This window comes from Ambystoma mexicanum, chromosome 6q (genome assembly GCF_040938575.1).
Source record: "Ambystoma mexicanum isolate Mex_15411 chromosome 6q, UKY_AmexF1_1, whole genome shotgun sequence".
In the NCBI taxonomy this organism is placed as follows: domain Eukaryota; kingdom Metazoa; phylum Chordata; class Amphibia; order Caudata; family Ambystomatidae; genus Ambystoma; species Ambystoma mexicanum.
Genome location: NC_090937.1, coordinates 607,401,743 through 607,422,992, shown reverse-complemented (window position 1 = coordinate 607,422,992; position 21,250 = coordinate 607,401,743). Strand labels below are relative to the sequence as shown.

The window sequence follows — 21,250 nt, the reverse complement described above, 5'->3', positions numbered from 1 at the left end:
TCACTTTCATGGGTACCAGGCAGGTAGTTGGGGCAAGCTGGGTGGAGGCTTGGCAGGCCTGGCATAGGCACACAAAAAGCCCATAGCAGACACCTACACTTAATTCCTTCCTGTCACGCTTACCAGGAGACCGGGGTTCACTGTTCGCGCTCCCCCTCCCTGGCGCCTCTACCCGCGCTTCCGCGTTTGGGGAGGCGCCGGGGGGAGAGCTCCAGGGACAGGGGCGGCAGCTCCGCGGCGCTTGCATCGGGGACCGCGATTACGGTCCCGCGCATGTGCCGTGGGGGCGGCCGCCGAGGCGTGGAGCAGCTTGCTGCTCAAGCCTCATTCTGGGACCGCCGGCGCCTGGCAACCATCGGGCTTGCGCTCCAGGCCTCGCAGGCGCCGGCGGCCCATAAAGGGAGAGACGCGGTCGGGAGCAGATCGCGTCTCAACGCGTTCTGTTCCGGATCGTGTCCTCGCCTTCTCCCGCTCTGTCAGTTAACGCTTACCTTGTTTCCCTGATCCTCCAGTCCTTACCTTCCCCTACTGCCGGTTTTTTCCCTCCTGTGGCCGGGGTTCTTCCTGGCTTCATTCTCTGGTTCAGCTTCATCCCCTCCTGGTTTCCTCTCTTGTTAGCCCTGGTTCCCTGTCCTCCTTCTTCCCTTCCCTTGGCCTGGCTATTTTCCTGGTTCTCCTGTGCCACTTTGGACTCTGCTTCTCAGCACCCATCGCCTGCTACGGGTGTGGCCTCCCACACCTTTGGACTCTGCTTCTCAGCACCCATTGCCTGCTACGGGTGTGGCCTCCCACACCTTTGGACTCTGCTTCTCAACACCCATTGCCAGCTACGGGTGTGGCCTCCCACACCTTTGGACTCTGCTTCTCAGCACCCATCGCCTGCTACGGGTGTGGCCTCCCACACCTTTGGACTCTGCTTCTCAACATCCATTGCCAGCTACGGGTGTGGCCTCCCACACCTTTGGACTCTGCTTATCAGCACCCATCGCCTGCTACGGGTGTGGCCTCCCACACCTTTGGACTCTGCTTCTCAACACCCATTGCCTGCTACGGGTGTGGCCTCCCACACCTTTGGACTCAGCTTCTCAGCACCCTTTGCCAGCTGTGGGTGTGGCCTTCCACACCTTGGGACTCCTAACTTCTCTTCAAGGATTCCCTCCAACCACTTCTTCTGTCAACGCTGTGCAGAACTGCCATCTCTGCAATCTGGTTGTGGCATTGGGAATCGGTCCATCTTCCACCCAGTTCCCATTCAGGGTGGAGGAGGGGCTGGTTGCTTGTGTCACCAAGTCTTCCCGTCAGCCTGGCTGCCCCGTCGAGACCATCCAGAAATACAGGTACGCAGCATTCCCGTGATTCTCATCTTAACAGATTGAGACGCCTTCCTTCCGATTTGGATATGGAGGACACGCAGGACCTGCGTAGTGAGTTGCAAGCCCTCAGGGCAGAGATGACTGCTCTTCATCAAGAAAATCAAGTCCTACGACAGATGGTAACTCAGGGGACCGGAGGTGCTCCACAGGCCGAAAGTTCATTGGCCCATACTGCCCCAATCAGGTTCGATGGGGACCCGCGTCGAGTGGCGGAATTTTGCAACCACTGTCGTATCCATTTCCTTTTCAGGTCAACCTATTTTAATAATGATAAGGCCAAGATCGGTTATATCTTGGGAAACTTGACTGGAAACGCCCTAGCCTGGGCGACACCTTTTGTGGCTACCAACAGTCCTATTCTTAACGATTTTGCTGCTTTCGAGAAGGCATTTCTGGAGGTCTTTCAGACACCAAACTTGGCTGCCGCTGCGCAGAATCAGTTAATGGAAATCAAACAGGGCAGCTCAGACATAATAACATATATCAGTCGCTTCCGCCTGCTGGCTACGGATTCGCAATGGCCCGAAGTTACGCAAAAGACCCTGTTTCGCCGGGGGCTTAGGGAGGAATATAAGGACGAACTACTCCACATCCCTGAACCTGAAAGTCTCCAACTCTTAATTAACCAGGTGCTTCGCATAGACCAGAGACTAACCGAACGAAAGACCGAGAGACGTCGACTAGAGAGAGTCACTCCCAGAACGGCCAGTCTTCCCGCCGGCGCCTTTGGTTCGACAGACTCTGGACCAGAACCTATGCAGTTGGGTGCTGTGAGAGGGCCATTATCAGAGGAAGAAAGAAGGAGGAGAAGAACATTACGATTATGTCTGTATTGTGGAGCCGCCGGACACTATTTGGGAATGTGTCCTTTACGGCCTCAAAAGAAGAAGTCGGGAAACTAGAGGACCTGTCGTGTGGAAGAGAGGCAACGACAGGTCTCACCCCTTTTTCAGACCTTTCCGCCTTTTGCTCGATTCTTCTTCCCATGCAACCAGCTGTTTTATTAACCTTGAAGATTCAGATTCAACTGCCCGGCCGGACACTTGAAGTGTTTGGATTGTTGGATAGTGGAGCATTGGGCAATTACATTGATGAGGATTTTGCTAGCACTCATAAAATCCCTCTTTTGCCCAGACACTCAGTCCTTCCTGTGGAGGTTATTGATGGTACTCCTTTGTCCTCTGGACCAGTTCGTCTGCATACTATCGGACTAAGACTTAGGATCGCCGATCATGTGGAGAGGCTTGCTTTGGACGTCATCAGGTCACCTACCTACAAGTTGGTCTTGGGGCTACCTTGGCTCCAGCATCACAATCCTGTTATTAATTGGAGGACTCATACCTTGACCTTCTCCTCCACCTCTTGTACCTCGAGATGCAGCTTGCCTGTCCAGACTCAGGCTTCTTCAACTAATCTGGAACTCCGAGACAAGGGGACTCACCTTTGTTCTGCATTGCTGATCCCTCCTGAGTATGCTGACTTCGAACAAGTGTTTGCCGAACCAAGTAATATACCTCTGCCACCTCATTGGTCGTTTGATTGTGCCATAGAATTGTCTCCGGGAGTTGAGATTCCGCATGGCAGGCTATACGCGTTGTCTCGGGAAGAGAGACGAGTATTACAGGATTATTTATCGGACTGCTTGAGCAAGGGGTACATCGTACCATCCAAGTCTCCCGCTGGGTTTCCTCTATTTTTCGTAAAGAAGAAGGAAGGTTCCTTAAGACCCTGTGTGGATTACCGGCTCTTAAACGATATCACCATCAAGGATCGGTACCCATTACCACTGATTCGAAGTATCTTAGAGACCCTACATCAGGCTCAGATTTTTACTAAGCTAGATCTTCGAGGGGCATATCATCTGGTCCGAATCAAGTGTGGAGACGAATGGAAGACGGCATTTAAGACTCCTTTTGGGCATTTCGAATATAGGGTTATGCCTTTTGGTCTGTGCAATGCCCCGGCGATTTTCCAACGGCTCATGGATCATATCTTTGGGGACATAATCGGAATCTCTGTCTGGATCTATCTGGATGACATCTTGATCTTTTCCCGATCTAAGGAGGAACACATAAGTCATGTACGAGAGGTTCTCGATCGGCTGCTCCATAATCATCTGTTCGTCAAGGCGGAAAAGTGTTCTTTCCATCAATCCAGGATCGAATTCCTAGGGTTTGTGATAAGTCAGTCCGGTATTGAGATGGATTCCAAGAAGGTAAAGGCAATTCAAGAATGGCAGCTACCACATGACGTAAGATCTCTGCAACGCTTTTTGGGATTTGCCAATTTTTACAGGCAATTCATTCCACGCTTCTCTGAAATCACAGTACCTCTTACGAGATTGACAAGCAGCAAGATAACTTTTCTGTGGGATGATTCTGCTTCGCAAGCCTTTAACGCTCTGAAATCAGCCTTTATGGCTGCCCTGATCTTACGCCACCCACAGGATGAATTGCCCTTCATCGTTGAAGCAGACGCTTCGGACTTTGCTGTTGGAGCTGTACTGTTACAAAAGGATCCTGCTACGTCAATCGAACATCCCGTGGCTTACTTCTCTCGCAAGCTAAATCCTAGTGAGAGGAACTACGCAGTTATTGAGAAGGAGCTATTGGCCATCAAGATAGCTTTCGAGGAATGGAGACACCATCTGTTGGGAGCCCGTTTTTCGGTTGAGGTCCGTACAGATCATCGAAACCTACAGTATTTACGCTCTTTACAATGTCGGACACCCAGACAGGCTCGGTGGGCCTTCTTCTTTTCTCCGTTTGTGTTCCATATTACTTACATCTCCGGATCCTCGAATGTAAGAGCAGATGCCTTGTCTCGGTCCTTGGAGAGAGAGAAGAACGAAGATACCTCCAGTCAGATTCAACCTCTGATTCCTTCTCATCGTTTTCTGTCGACGGTATCGCCACTCTTAAAGTCGATATCTGATGCTACCCGGTCTGATCCTTGGAGGTCAGTCTTGCTCCAACGGCCCTCTATGTCTGAATGTCATGGCCTCTTGTTCTTTCGGAAGAGACTATACATCCCTAAAGGGGATATTCGCGATGGCATTCTGCATGGTGTTCATGATTCCCCCATTGGAGGTCATCGCGGAATTCGTGCTACACAAGAGTTACTATCACGACAGTTTTGGTGGCCTGGTTGGGCTGAGGAAGTTCGGAAGTATGTACAGGCCTGCCCCATTTGTGCCCAATCCAAGGTTCCCAGACAACATCCTTTAGGGCTGCTCTCTCCTACTGAATTACCACCTTACCCCTGGCACTCGATTGCTACCGACTTTATTGTCGATCTTCCCCCTTCTGCAGGACATACTTGTATTATGGTCGTAGTGGACTGTTTTACAAAGTATGCCCATTTCATTCCTTTTAAAAAGATTCCCACTGCGGTCCAGATGGCCACTGCTTTTCTTCACGAAATCTACCGTTTACATGGTCTTCCTGAGAAGATCATTTCAGATCGAGGGTCTCAGTTTCTCTCTTCCTTTTGGGGTAAGGTTTGTGGTCATCTCGGTATTCATAGGGCTTTAAGCTCGGGATATCATCCACAGACCAATGGTCTCACGGAGAGAACTAATCAGACCTTGGAAGCCTATCTCCGTAGTTTTGCTAATGCCACACAAACCAATTGGAGTACCTATTTAGACCTAGCTGAGGTCTCCTACAATAATTCTTTTCATTCGTCCATCGGAACCAGCCCCTTTCATTGCTCTATGGGACAACATCCTAAGCTGGTTCCTTTCCACCCTGTACCAACCAGTACGGTTCCTTCCGCTGACGCCTTGGTCTCCACAATCCAACAACAGCATGAATTGGCGCGTGCCTCTTTGACGGCCGCTCGTGACCGCATGAAGGTTCAGGCTGACCGTGGGAGGCGGATGGAACCCGATTTCCAGGTTGGTGATAGGGTTTGGCTGTCCTCTAGGAATCTGCCTCTCCGCAATCTACCTGTTAAGTTAGCTCCCCGATACTTTGGCCCATTTAGGATTGTCAAACGTCTATCCTCTGTAGCTTTTCGTCTCCAGCTGCCTCGTTCATGGCACGTCCATCCTGTTTTTCATGTTTCCCTCCTGAAACCCTATGTGGTAGATCCTTATGGTCGCTCCAGTGTTTGTCCAGCCCCAGTTCTAGTACAGGGGGTTCCCGAATTTGAGGTTCAGGAGATCTGTGATGCCCGCTATCGCAGGGGGGTGCTCCATTTCCTGGTGGATTGGAAGGGGTACCCGGCCTGTGATCGCACTTGGGAACCCTCTCGGCATGTGCACGCTCCGCGCCTTGTGCGCGAATTCTATCGGCGGTTTCCCTGGAAGCCTGGGGCTCCGGATCTTCCTAGGAGGGGGTATAGTGTCACGCTTACCAGGAGACCGGGGTTCACTGTTCGCGCTCCCCCTCCCTGGCGCCTCTACCCGCGCTTCCGCGTTTGGGGAGGCGCCGGGGGGAGAGCTCCAGGGACAGGGGCGGCAGCTCCGCGGCGCTTGCATCGGGGACCGCGATTACGGTCCCGCGCATGCGCTGTGGGGGCGGCCGCCGAGGCGTGGAGCAGCTTGCTGCTCAAGCCTCATTCTGGGACCGCCGGCGCCTGGCAACCATCGGGCTTGCGCTCCAGGCCTCGCAGGCGCCGGCGGCCCATAAAGGGAGAGACGCGGTCGGGAGCAGATCGCGTCTCAACGCGTTCTGTTCCGGATCGTGTCCTCGCCTTCTCCCGCTCTGTCAGTTAACGCTTACCTTGTTTCCCTGATCCTCCACTCCTTACTTTCCCCTACTGCCCGTTTTTTCCCTACTGTGGCCGGGATTCTTCTTGGCTTCATTCTCTGGTTCAGCTTCATCCCCTCCTGGTTTCCTCTCTTGTTAGCCCTGGTTCCCTGTCCTCCTTCTTCTCTTCCCTTGGCCTGGCTATTTTCCTGGTTCTCCTGTGCCACTTTGGACTCTGCTTCTCAGCACCCATCGCCTGCTACGGGTGTGGCCTCCCACACCTTTGGACTCTGCTTCTCAGCACCCATTGCCTGCTACGGGTGTGGCCTCCCACACCTTTGGACTCTGCTTCTCAACACCCATTGCCAGCTACGGGTGTGGCCTCCCACACCTTTGGACTCTGCTTCTCAGCACCCATCGCCTGCTACGGGTGTGGCCTCCCACACCTTTGGACTCTGCTTCTCAACATCCATTGCCAGCTACGGGTGTGGCCTCCCACACCTTTGGACTCTGCTTCTCAGCACCCATCGCCTGCTACGGGTGTGGTCTCCCACACCTTTGGACTCTGCTTCTCAACACCCATTGCCTGCTACGGGTGTGGCCTCCCACACCTTTGGACTCAGCTTCTCAGCACCCTTTGCCAGCTGTGGGTGTGGCCTTCCACACCTTGGGACTCCTAACTTCTCTTCAAGGATTCCCTCCAACCACTTCTTCTGTCAACGCTGTGCAGAACTGCCATCTCTGCAATCTGGTTGTGGCATTGGGAATCGGTCCATCTTCCACCCAGTTCCCATTCAGGGTGGAGGAGGGGCTGGTTGCTTGTGTCACCAAGTCTTCCCGTCAGCCTGGCTGCCCCGTCGAGACCATCCAGAAATACAGGTACGCAGCATTCCCGTGATTCTCATTTTAACACTTCCTAGTGTTTGTAGTAACTTCCTGGTTACCACTTCCTGTTGCCAAACAGGAAGTGCATGACAATTCATGAGCTCTCTAGTGTTTTGGTGTGGCTGGCTATATAAGCCACACCCAAGATTCTTCCAGTGCTTCGTGTTGCTTACTGTGAGCTGCATCAGCAACACACTTGCCGTGCTCTGGATCAGCCAGCTTCTGCTTACCTGCTCCGGATCATCCTGCTTCAGCTTACTTGCTCCGCATCATCCTGCTTCAGCTTACCTGCTCCGGATCCTCCCGCTTCTGCTTACCTGCTCCAGATCATTCTGCTCCTGCTTACAGGTACTCCGTGCTTTCTCCACGCCGCAGCTATCTCCAGTCAAGAGGGGACTTCAACACCGGCACCTGTAAGAACAAAGAAGAACATCGTTAGCACGCGCACTTCAATAACGCTGCGCATACTCACCGAATCTTCCTGCGCCGCTGGAAACCAGGTCAGTTGTACAAGCGCACAAACCCCTGCAAAAGAAAGAAGAGACATTAGTCATTGCGCTCGCCCCAATAACGCAGAGACTATTGCACTGCGCTCCCTCCCATAACGCAGTACATACTTACCAAAGCCTCCGTGCAAACTTACCAGACCACCAAGTATCTGGTAGCGCTGAACCCGGACTCGAGGCACTAATAACACATAATCCACTCCTGCAATGGAAAAGGGAGAGACATTACCAGGCGCTCTCGAATTTAAGACACTGCGCTTACCTACCAGCAGCTGACTATTACACGCAACGCTACTCACGCACAAAATACCTTGGCAAACAAGACAATACGGACAATTTAGGACACTAAACATTCTCCGCGCAACGTTCACTTGTGGAACAGACTTTCTAGCCAGTGAAGAAACTGGCACCTTGAACACTACGCCTTGCTGTGAAGGCATATAACAGCGTGTGGCATCTGAACTTAGCCAACAGACATTGGCATCATTCATATGAGCGAATCGCGCCCCTACAAATGCAGGATGGAGTGCACACCTTACTAAATATCAAGGTAAGCCCATTAGGGGACATCACAGCACACTGTAAAGTGAAGGGAAGGGTCTAGGGGAATCTGGTGAATTCAGGTCTGAGTGTATATCTTGTATTTGACAGGAATCCCTCCGGGTGAAAACAAGGGAAGTGAGAACTCGGGGTCAAGGGAGGCTCATCCATCGCTCCTGCAGAGATACAGGTGAGTGTAACAGAACACGAATCCCTCCTCAATACCTTTGCCTGAGCGATGGAAACCTCTTAGGTAGACCAGCTTTCCCTATTGTTAGGTGAACTACGGGCCGAGGTGCATGCAGCCCGCTCTGAGACAAATGCCTTAAGGCGCGAACTGGTAGTCAATAGGGATAAAGCGGATGACTTGGCAAGACAGCTCTTACAGACCCAAGCGGGTCTAGCACTCCTACCAGGTGGAGTTCCTCAGGGACAGCCTACCGTGGCACCTGTAGCCACAAACGTTCAGGTATTGCTTCCAGGCAACATCCGTTTAGTACCTCCGGAACGCTTCTCTGGGATGCCAAGAAATTTGGAGCATTCATGAATCAATGCCACCTACACTTCATATGCAAACCAGACACTTTTCTGAATGACCAAGCTAAAGTAGAATTCGTCCTCTCCTATTTAGGAGGGCACGCGGCAGACTGGTCTGTCCCGTTAGTGCTTAGGGATGACTCTTTACTGAGAAATTACCCAGGTTTTCAGCGTGAACTGGAAAAACTATTTGCCCATCAGATTCGAGGTCAGGCCCTGGATGATGAGCTACTCTCTCTGCGAAAGGGTGGTCAGGATCTTTTTTCATATGTCGCCACATTCAATCGCCTAATAGCTGAATCAGGTTGGCCAGAGGAGAAACGAATAAAGTTATTTCATCGAGGACTGAGAGGAGAATTGAAAGATGTCTTGGCGCAAGTAGTTAATCCTCCCAAAGATTTTAGTGAATACATTAATATAACTATGCAACTAGACCACCGGTTACAGGATCGCAAGGCCGACCGCACCAGATCAGAACATAGACCAATGTATGTCCGACCAAAGGAAGTGTCCGATCGACAGGCCTCAGAAACACACTCAGAGCCCATGCAATTGGGTGTTCTTAGGGGACCACTCACCAAAGCAGAGTGAGAATGGAGGCGTCAGGAAAAACTTTGTTTATATTGCAGCCAATCTGGTCACTTCCTCCGGAACTGCACGGTCAAACCTCCACGGAAGACAATGGGGGTACTAGATAACACAGGGGAAGACACCAAAGCGGAAAACTCCAACGCCCGGCAGATGTAGGCAGATGTAGAGGTCAGTCTGTCGAGCCAGGAACGGAGCACTCAGATCTCACATTTCAGTATTCCTGTGGTTTTGGTAGACCCTTCACAGCCCACCCGAATGCATGCCCTCAAGGCTTTCATATACAGCGGGGCTATAGGGAACTACCTAGACATAAAGACTGCAAAAACCTTGGGATTGGCTGTCAAGATCTGAGTCTACCTCCCCTTTCTCCTCACCTGACTCCCCTGAGGTAAATCCTTGAAGGTCAGTCTCGGTCTTCTGGGGTCTCCTCTTCGTCCTTGAACCTTTGACTCCAGGTGCTCGAACCTTCTTTTTGTGTAGGTAAGGTCTGGCCCCTCCGGAGGCCACCTTGGCAGAGGTTAAGACCTGCCCTAGGGGAACCCCAGGGGGGCCACCCTCAGTTCTAGGGAAAAAGCTCGAAGGCAGAAAAAAACCCTAGTCCATAGATGGGTTCAGATGATGAGCTCAAGAGACGGCACAGATCTTCAGGTACAATGTCCGGGATAATAGTAATCGTGGAATACACAATCCGAAGAGAGGATACTGATAACAATGGGAAAAGAGAAAAAGGAGAGAGCGAGGAAGAACAACTACAAAAGTAAGGAAGAAGGAATAACGAAGAAAGGGGTGGAATACAAAGAAAGAAGAAAGTAGCGGAGAGCAGACTACGAGGAGGAAGTAAGTTAACGGTAAAAGCAAAAAGAAAGGCAACGCCTTATTAAGCTCCGCTGAACGCGGCGCAGAGAGGCGACACCGAGGCGGCCAGCAAGAAGGAGGCAGGAAGCCGAGTGGACAGGGAGATAAGCAAGGAGCACGGAAGGGTTCCGTGAAAGAGGAGCCGACGCCGACAACACAGAGCGGTAGGCGGGCTCGTGTAGCCAGAAGGAGAGGAGGGAAACCAACAGCCGGTAAAGTAAGGAAGATGGGATAATAGAAGTACGGAAATAAGGAGGATAGGTAGAAAGAGAGGGAAAATAACGTAGTACAGGCTACTACAGGAGGGCTATAGAGGAATCAACAGCACGGGAAGGAAGTACGAGTACACAGGTCTCGGAGCGTTGAATGAAAATAAACACAGATACAACGCGCCGAGTAGTGGGCGGGGCCTAGATTTATAGGCACCGGCACCATGTTGGGTGAGGACTAGAAAGTTCATCGAAGTCGGAACTTCCAGCGACTCCAGCATTTCCAATCCTGGTTCCTGACAGTATGCCCCCTTCCTCTCGGGGACCCCCAGGTTTGCCCGGGTGGAGACGATGGAACTTTCTCAGAAGTCTGGGGGCATGAATATGGCTTACCGGTTCCCAGGACCTTTCTTCCACTGGATAGCCTTTCCAGTGAACCAGGTATTGGAGTCGACCCTTGCGGTATCTGGAATCCACCAGGTATGCCACCAGGTATGCCTGGGCACGACCCTTGTGAATGGGTCTAAGGAACGGATCTTCCTTATATTCTTTGAGCAAGGAGACATGAAAAACTGGATGCACTCTCTTGAGATAGTCCGGAAGCTTGAGCTTATGAGCAACAGGATTTATTTGTTGTAGAATAGGGAATGGTCCAAGAAACCGAGGGGAAAACTTTCCAGCATGAACCCATCTAGGTAGAAATCTGGTAGATAACCAGACTAATTGTCCTAATCCCCAGTTGGGATTAGATCCCCTTTTCTGATCTGCCCATCTCTTCTGAGTTTGTTGACTGACCTGGTGTGCCTTCTTGGCGAGTTCATGAACTTCATGTATTTCCTGCAAGATACCATCCAAGGCAGGGATCTTCATGGTTGGAGAGCTGAGCCCAGGTAAGTGTTGAGGATGAAACCCATAGGTGCACAAAAAAGGACTCCTTTGGATTGAGGTATGCAGTGAATTATTATAAGCAAACTCTGCTTGCGAAAGGAAATGGTGCCACTTTTCTTGTTGTGGACTGCAGAAACACCTCAAGTATTGCTCCAGGCTGGCATTTAACCTTTCCGTCTGCCCATTACTCTGAGGGTGGTAACCCGAGGAAAGGGCTCAGTGAATACCCAAAGTCTGACAAAGTGAAGCCCAGAATTTAGACGTGAACTGAGGTCCCCGATCGTATACTATAGTCCGGGGTAACCCATGCAGACGGACTATGTCTCGGAGAAAGACATCTGCGGTCTCTGAAGCGGAAGGTATTTGTTTGAAGGCAGAAAAGTGGGCCAGTTTACTGAAAGAGTCTATTGTGACCATGATTACCGTCATGCCGTCAGAAGGTGGGAGGTCGACAATGAAGTCCGTAGAAATATGTTCCTATGGTCGTGACGGTAAGGAATGTTGCTGCAAGAGACCGAGCGGCTTACCCGTTCGGTATTTATTAGAGGCACAAATCGAGCATGAAGTAACATACTGGTACACATCCGTTCTTAAATTTGGCCACCAGAAACCTCTTTGTAGTAGTTCATAGGTCTTTCTAATGCCGGGATGGCCCATCAAGTGAGAATCATGACACCAGGATAGGATGAGTTTCTGGAGTCTCTTGGTAGGAATAAAAAGGGCGTCCTCATGGTAATATAATCCATCACTATCTTGGCTGACTGTAGAAGGGAGCTCTGTGCATGTCTGATATTGAGGTACCAGATCTTGGAGGAAGGAAACAGTGGATGCTAAGACCTTGAGATTGGGGAAAATACGGTCATATCCTTCGTAATTCCCTCAGCTGTTCCCTATGCTTCGTGACAAGGCATCCGCCTTCTTATTTTCAGAGCCAGGAATGTATGTTAATACAAAATCAAACTGCAAAAAAAAATAAGCCCATCGAGCATGACGGGCGTTGGTACATTCCATCTGTTGGAGAACCCGGAGGTTATTATGGTCAGTTCTGATCACAAAACAATGGGTTGCACCCTGTAGGTGATGACGCCGCTCTTGGCAAGCTAATTTGATGGCCAAAGCTCTCTTTCCAGGACTGAGTAATTTCGTTCTCTACTGGTAAGGGTCTTTGAGAAATATGCCACCGGGTGTTCGTAGTTATCAGCCGCCTTCTGCAAGAGGATGGCACCTATTGCCCCTATTGATGCATCAGTTTCTAAAATGTAAGGTTTAGTCTGATCCCGCTGTATCAAAATGGGAGCAGAGGAGAAACACTCCTTAAGGGTTTGAATAGCCCTCTGTTGTTCCTCTCCAAAGATGAACTTGACAGTTTTCTTTAGTAGGGAAGTAAGAGGAAGCACCACATTGGAGAAATTGGGAATGAACCTCCTATAAAAGTTGGCTAATGCTAAGAAGCTTTGTAGCTCCTTGACAGTGCTGGGTTCTCTCCATTCCCTAATAGCCTTCACCTTTATGGGATCCATCTCTATGCCCTTACCGGACAGAATGAATCCTAAGTAGGATGCAGAAGTGGCTTCGAATTGGCATTTCTCGGGTTTAACCAAAAGCTTGTGATCCTGAAGTCGCTGTAGTACCCTCTTAACCAGTACCCTATGCTCAGGTAACGTCTGGGAGAATATCAGGATATCATCCAGATACACCACAGCCGATACGAACAACATTTCGGCAAATACCTTGTCCATGTACCTCTGAAAAACGGTGGGGGCGTTGACAAGGCCAAATGGCATAACCCTGTATTCGAATAGTCCAAAAGGGGTGCAGAATGCCGTCTTCCATTCATCCCCTTGTCTTATTCTTAAGAGGTGGTACGCGCCCCTTAAATCCAGCTTGGTGAAGTAATTAGCCCCCTGTACTGCCTCCAGGATGTCTCGGATCAATGGCATGGGATACCGGTCCCTAATCGTCACCTTATTTAGGCCTCTATAGTCGATGCATGGGCGTAATTCAGCGCTATCCTTCTTCGGAATGAAGAACAATGAGGCTCCACAAGCGGATCTTGACTCCTGGATGAGCCCATTCTGTAGATTGGAGTCCAGATAGTTTCGCAGTACTTTCCTTTCAGGGAGAGACAAAGGGTACATCCGCCCGAATGGAACCACAGCGTCAGGAACAAGGTCAATCCCACAGTCTTCTGCTCTGTGGGGAGGCAATTCTAGGGGTTGAATGTCTAAAAACACCTCAGAAAACTCCTGATACTGTGTTGGAATCGAGGCGATTAGAGCCGGACCTAGGGCTGGACCCGACGTCACTTCTTGGTATGTCGAGAATACAGACTGGTTCATACAGGTCGACTTGCAAAATAGTGAATTAAAACTCACTTTATTGGCCTTCCAGTCTATGTGAGGATTGTGTTTTCTTAACCAAGGGATTCCAATGATCACAGGAAAGTGTGCAGCTCTGATCTGATCGAATACCAAATATTCTGAATGATGACTCAGCTCCATCCTTAAGAGTATCGTCTCACTGGTAATTGGTCCGGAGGACAAAGGCCTGCCATCCACTCCTTCCACCGGAAGGGGAGTAACCTTAGGTTTAGTGGATACTTGATGTTCCCATGCCCAGTTGGAGTCCATAAAGTTCCCGGCTGCTCCACAGTCTAACATGGCAAGCACCTTGGTGGGACCGGAGTCGAATAGCCACAATCTGACTCGGAACACCATCAGACTGTTCTCCTCAGGGTTGTTCATGGTTCTTGAGTGGTTGCAAGGGTACTTGGCACTTCACCCGAAACTTCCCTTGCAGTAGATCGGGGGCTGAAGTTTTCCTTCCGCCTAGGAGGCACTTCCGGACAGTTTCTTAATAAGTGTTTAGAGGAACCGCAATACATACATAATCCGGCTTCCCTTCTACGTTTGCGTTCCTCAGGAGTGAGAGGCCCTCGGGTGCCCCCTATTTGCATGGGTTCTTCAGGAGTGAAATTTGTCCTGGTTGTGGGAGAATGGATAGGTAGACTGACAGATTGAGGGGTACCTCTGATTCGTCTTCTTTCTTGTCGCCGTTCCGTCAAACGGAATTCTATCTGTAGAGACAAGGTCATCAATTCTTGGCAGGATAGTGGTCGGGCCACACGAGCCAACTCATCTTTGATTTCATCGCGAAGTCCTCTTATGAATATGGTTTGTTGAGCAGAGTCTAGCCAGTCTGCCTTAGCCGCCAATCTCTGGAAGTGGGATATGTACGTTTGGACGTCTGTATTCCCTTGTATGACATCCAAAATGGCTTCTAGAGAAGAGTAGAATACTTCGGGTCTGTCAAATTTTTCCTTGAAGTTTGCTACAAAACGATCATAATCATTCAAGGAGAGGTCGTTTCTGGCGACCAGCGGGGTGGCCCAGGCTAGAGCGTTCCCTGTGAGATTGGCTATTAAAAATCCGACTCTAGATTTCGCTGATTCAAAGGCATGGGTTTGAAAGGCAAAATAAACATTACAGGCGTCCAGAAAGTCCTTCAATCCTCCCGGATGACCATCATACTTGCCGAAAGAAAGGGGCATAGCTGGTAGATCGCCGTGGTCATCTGTATGAAAGACCACCTGTTGTCGGAGAGCGATATTCTCTGTTCTTAGCGCCTGGACTTCGGCCGTAAGGTTCTGCATAGCTGCCACTAATTCTTGGTATTGTTCCAATGAGGCCATGGTAGGTGTTGGGCGTTGTATACTGTCAAGATCCGAGTCTACCTCCCCTTTCTCCTCACCTGAGGTAAATCCTTGAAGGTCAGTCTCGGTCTTCTGGGGTCTCCTCTTCGTCCTTGAACCTTTGACTTCAGGTGCTCGAATCTTCTTTTCGTGTAGGTAAGGTCTGGCCCCTCCGGAGGCCACCTTGGCAGAGGTTAAGACCTGCCCTAGGGGAACCCCAGGGGGCCACCCTCAGTTCTAGGGAAAAAGCTCAAAGGCAGAAAAAACCCTAGTCCATAGATGGGTTCAGATGATGAGTTCAAGAGATGGCACAGATCTTCAGGTACAATGTCCGGGATAATAGTAATCGTGGAATACACAATCCGAAGAGAGGATACTGATAACAATGGGAAAAGAGAAAAAGGAGAGAGCGAGGAAGAACAACTACAAAAGTAAGGAAGAAGGAATAACGAAGAAAGGGGTGGAATACAAAGAAAGAAGAAAGTAGCAGAGAGCAGACTACAAGGAGGAAGTAAGTTAACAGTAAAAGCAAAAAGAAAGGCAACGCCTTATTAAGCTCCGCTGAACGCGGCGCAGATAGGCGACACCGAGGCGGCCAGCCAGAAGGAGGCAGGAAGCCGAGTGGACAGGGATATAAGCAAGGAGCATGGAAGGGTTCTGTGAAAGAGGAGCCGACGCCGACAACACAGAGCGGTAGGCGCGCTCGTGTAGCCAGAAGGAGAGGAGGGAAACCAACAGCCGGTAAAGTAAGGAAGATGGGATAATAGAAGTACGGAAATAAGGAGGATAGGTAGAAAGAGAGGGAAAATAACATAGTACAGGCTACTACCGGAGGGCTATAGAGGAATCAACAGCACGGGAAGGAAGTACGAGTTCACAGGTGTCAGAGCGTTGAATGAAAATAAACACAGATACAATGCGCCGAGTAGTGGGCGGGGCCTAGATTTATAGGCACCGGCGCCATGTTGGGTGAAGACTAGAAAGTTCATCGAAGTCGGAACTTCCAGCGACTCCAGCATTTCCAATCCTGGTTCCTGACATTGGCATTCCACCGTAAGGACACCGTTGAAAGCGTGACAGCTGTGGATGGCACACAACTCCTTTCGTGACCAGTAACACAGTGTACTTCCACCCTCACCTTAATCTGCCAAGATGGCCATAGGGAAAGTATTAGATTCGACCTTATCGCTGCACCCCAATTCCAGCTGATTCTTGGGATACCGTGAGAGACGCGTAACCCAAAGATAGATTGGCGAGCTCGAACCTTACTCTTTTCCACAGAATGTGCCTCTTGCTATGACAATAAAGGGATCCAACGAAGCCTATTGTTAGGTTCACAGGTAAACATAGCAGGTTTAGGCTTGGTGGGCACCTTACCAGTGGAATACCAGGAGTTCCAGGATGTGTTCGCGAAGGAGCAAGCTAATACGCTACCACCACATTGAGTTTACGACTGCCAGATGGATCTGCAACCAGGAGCACAAGTACCATGCAGCCGCATTTATGCATTAACCGAGGAAGAAAATGCTCATCTATGGACATACTTGGACCAATACCTGGCCAATGGCTTCATTACACCATCTAAGTCACCAGCCGCCTCCCACTCTTCTTCGCACCGAAGAAAGAGGGGGATTTAAGAACATGTATTGATTACCGGGCCCTAAATCAAGTCACCATAAAAAATAAGTACCCGTTACCTCTGATACCAGTACTCAAAGACCAGGTGAGACAAGCGAAGATTTTCACAAAGCTTGACTTACGTGGCGCATATCACCTGGTACGCATGAAGAAAGGGGACGAGTAAATTAGCGCGTTCTGTACCCGCTATGGCTTATATGAATACCAGGTCATGCCCTTTGAGCTTTGCAATGCCCCAGCCGCGTTCCAGCATTTTAATAATGATGTGTTACTGGAACTCCTCGATGTCTGCGCCGTCGTCTACATCGATGACATTCTGAACTACTCCACCACTCCCCAAGAACGCATAACCCACGTGAGACCAGTACTCGGCAAACTGCGTGAAAACCAACTGTACGCAAAGCTAGAAAAATGCTCCTTCCACTTCTCCAAGGTGGAGTTTCTGAGATATGTACTGACACCGCAAGGGATCAAGATCGACAATAGAAAAGTGGAGACAATCCTCACTTGGTTCTCACCCATGTCTGTAAAGGGAGTACAGAGTTTCCTAGGGTTTGCAAACTTTTATCGGCGCTTCATACCAGGATTCTCACATATTGTACATCCAATCACGTCCTTGCTTTGCAAACAACGAAGTTTGAATGGACACCAGCGGCGGAAGAAGCCTTCCGATCCCTCAAGGAAAAATTCACCTCAGCCCCAATACTGCAACACCCACAGCCCGATTTACCGTGCATCGTGGAAACGGACGCTTCAAGCATTGCCATGGGGGCCGTATTGTCCCAACAAAATCCCGAAGCCGGATGCCTTCATCCCATTGCCTTTTGGTCAAGGAAATTCTCCCCAGCAGAATTAAACTATGCAATTTCTGAGAAAGAACTCCTAGCAATCAAAAGCACGCTGTGTGAGTGGCAACATTACTTACTAGGAGCAAAACACACCATCACAATAATCACAGATCATCGGAACTTGCAATATTTGTGCTCAGCAAAAGCTCAGTCTTCTAGACAGCTCCGTTGGGCCCTATCCCTAATGGAATACGACTTTGTGATCACCTACCGCGCCAGAGTTAAGAACGGGAGGGCGGATGCGTTATCCTGCATTGGCACAGGAGAGGAAGTCTACAATGCCCCTAACCCAGTGGAGATCATACCAAGCCATATAATTCTCGGCTTCCGCATCGGCCCATCCCCGTTAAACACATTGCAGGAAGCAATAAAAGAAAATATGTCCAAAGAAGACCTACTGGCTTGGGGCACGAAGGGAGATCAGTTCACCATTCAAGACAAACTACCACACTACCAAAAATGCCTCTACGTTCCAACTAAGGATCTGCAACAAGCGATTATATCAGAAGCCCATCCGGAATATAGCCAAAACCATGAAGAAAGTGTTACGCTCACCTGGTATCCACGGGCGCCACCCAGCCCTGGTTGGATGATTTGCACTCTCAAACCCTCTCCCGGTTTCTTCGTAAATCCTCTGGTTAAAGATAGGTCTGCAATATAGGAGAGCTGGATTCAATACCCGATTGTCTTTATGTTTTTCCACCTCCCTTGGCCTCAACTCCTTCCTCCCCCTTGGGCCTTCTCCTCAACTTAGTATTGTAAAAGGTGGATTCTCCATCCTGCTCCTCGTGGCAGGGGCGCATAGATGTGGGAGGCGAGCAGCGACCAAGTTACTTCACTGGCGCAAGCCCCCATGTGGGAATCCAGGCCTGCTGCAACTCTGTAGGTTTGCTGCTTTACAGTCTTTATATGCAGTTCTTTTGTTCCTCTTAGTTCGAATAATAATGTCTTGCTTCTTTCCTTTTAGGTATGGAAAGGTATTTTGGTGTTGTCATGCAGTTTGAAGATGAGCATGGGCCGGTAGGCGAAAACGCGGTGTGCACGATGCTGTCCGGTGAGTAATACGCTATGCGCTGCGCTGTTTCACCTTTCATATTGCTAACCTGTGTCTTTTCTATCCTTGCAGGTTGCGATGTTCCTCGCTGAGCGCCGTAATGTTCCAGCAATGATATTGATCAGGAGATGACTACCCAGGTAAGAATTGTGTGGCTTTCTTCATTCGGGAGGAAATGTGAGTAAACACTTACTAATGCTGTCTGAGTTCGTACCTTCAGGTGAGTGGAACTGAAGTCGGCGATGGATTGAAGACAGGATACTGTACCAGGTAAGTTTCGTAGTGTTATTTCTCTCTCTGCAGGTCCTTGATTTCAGGTAAGCTGGCATCAAAGAACTGGACACGGTGAGCGTTACGCTGCCCACAGCAGAATAACGCAAAGCATGTTCTGCTGTTTGGGTGTAGTTTAAATAGTCTCAGGTAAAGTAGTCCAGGTAAAATAGTCCGAGGCCTGCCACACCCAAAGTAGTCCATGTAAAGTAGTCCCAGGCCTGCCACACCCAAAAGACTAGACCGCATAGCTCAGTTTCTTGTAACTAAGCTATGTGTGTGCCTCCATGTTGGCTGAACCCCCCCAAGTTAAATAGTCCCAAGTAAATAGTCCCATTCTAATGTTGGTCTTCATGATGGTTATGAGCTTGGCGGCAAAGGCGTCAGGACTGACTCCAAGAGAGTCTTGGATGAGGTTTTAAGGCCTTTGACCTGGCCATAACTGGAAGGCTGACTTGCCAGTGAGGGCCAAGGGCAAGGGTCATGATAGCACTCCGCCCCAAGGCCCCTCTCACAGTGGCACTTCTGCCTGGTCCTGGTTTGGCTGGGTAATTCTGATGGAACTTTTTAATTAAACGAGGTGCATGGATGTATTCACTAGTTTCCCATGATCTGTCTTGAGGGCCGTATCCCTTCCAATCAACTAAGTAGTATAGTTTGGATCTGGTGTATTTTGAGTCTAGCATATCCTTTACTTCAATCTCTGGTTCTCTGTCAATTAATACTGGTTTTGGTGGTGTTGTAACCTGAGTACCCGGTTGTACCGGTTTCAGGAGTGATACGTGAAACACAGGATGAATCTGCATAGTGGGTGGTAGGGCTAATTTAACTGCCTCTGGATTTATTATGGATTCAATAGAATAAGGTCCCATATACCAGGGACGACATGTCTGAGTCCCTTTTCTGGGCGCATATTTTGATGCTAACCAGACCTTCAGCCTCATTATGAACCTGGCAGAATGGGTTAACGGGTGCCGCTAATGGTGGCGGACCCGTTAAACTCATTCCGCCTCATTACGAGGTTCCCTCGCGGGACCCGATGTGGGAGTCTGGTTTTACCAGACGTCCTTACCGGGTCCCGCGAGGGGACCAGGGAGCTAACAACGGGCCAGTCATAATCGGCCTGTTGTTAGCTCCCGTGCCCATTCCCATTAAGCCCTATGGGCACTCAAATGGGAATGGGGAAGGTCCGGGCCCGGGTTCCCTGAAGGAGGAATTACCGGACCCTCCAAATTCGGAATGGCCCGGCAATTCCCCATTCAGGGAACCCGGTCACGGTTTTGGAGGCAGCCATGCCCTTGTTAAGGGCATGGCTGCCTCCAAAGTCGTAATGAGGCCCCTTGTCTCCAATTTGATAGTCGGGGGCTTTGCTACAATGTTGGTCAGCAAATTCCTTTTGTCTGTTCTTGGCTTGGAGTAAATGTTCTGCTGCTTCTTTGAAGGCCTGGGAAATAGTCGTATGTAGGGTTTTAACTGCTGGCATTTCCAAAGGGGTTGGGAGATCCAATTCTGAAGTACGTGGATGACTACTATATATAGTGTAGAAAGGGGTTTGTCCAGTGCTGGTGTGTAATGAATTATTATAGGCATATTCAGCTATCCATAACAAGTCCTTCCAATTTCTTTCCACTTCATGTAACATGCAACGTAAGTATTGCTCAAGGGTTTGGTTTGTTCTTTCTGTTTGGCCATCTGTTTGAGGTTGGTGACTTGTGGATAGTCGAATGTCAATTTGGGCCATTGAACAGCATTTCCTCCAGAAGTTGGATACGAACTGACTACCTCGATCTGAGATCAAGACCGATGGAAAGCCATGTAGCCGTACGATTTCCTCCAGGAATACTTTTGCTAAATTAGATGCATTTGGAAGACCCTTAAAAGGAATAAAGTGTGCCATTTTAGAGAACGAGTCTACAACTACTAAGATGGTGTTGAATCCTTGACTGGGAGGTAGATCTGTAATGAAATCAAGGGACAGTGTGTGCCATGGTGCGGGAGGAATTTCCAATGGTTGGAGAAGACCATCTGGTTTCTGCTTTTGGGACTTGTTTTGTGCACACACACCGCAAGATTGGATAAATTGTATGATGTCTTTACGCCATGTGGGCCACCAATAGTTTTGTTTTACTTTAGCTAGAGTTTTGGCAATTCCAGGATGACCTTCAATCAGGGAGTCGTGATAACCCGAAATAACCTGCTCTTGTAAATCTTTACTTGGCAAGTATAGACGGTTCCTAAAATATGGTAACTGTTCTTTAATGGTGTAATGTTCTCCTTGAGTACACCACTCTTGTGAGAAAGTGGGATCCTTTAAGAGTTGGATCTTGTTTTGGAGTTCACCCTGTGTCAATGTTGTCGTAAGACCCAGGAGTTTGTCTTCTGGAATGATGGCTACTGGATCTGGAGTTATGTATACCTTTTCAACAACACCCATGCGGGACAAGGCATCAGCCTTTCCGTTTCGGACTCCTGGCCAGTAGGTGATCACATAGTCATATTCAGCGAAGAAAAGAGCCCACCGCAGTTGACGGGATGATTGAGCCTTTGCTGTTTTTAGGTATTGCAGGTTTCGATGAGCAGTTATGACCGTGACAGTATGTCTAGCACCAAGGAGATAGTGTCGCCATGCCTTGACAGCTGATTTTATAGCCAAGAGTTCTTTGTCTGTGAT

At 49.5% G+C, this 21,250-nt stretch overlaps 1 long non-coding RNA gene across 1 annotated transcript in view; it reads left to right on the top strand.

Moving 5' to 3' along the window:
* The window catches only part of LOC138515534 (uncharacterized), a 494,176-nt gene that overhangs the window by 436,413 nt on the left and 36,513 nt on the right, over positions 1-21,250 (top strand). The window lies entirely within an intron of this gene.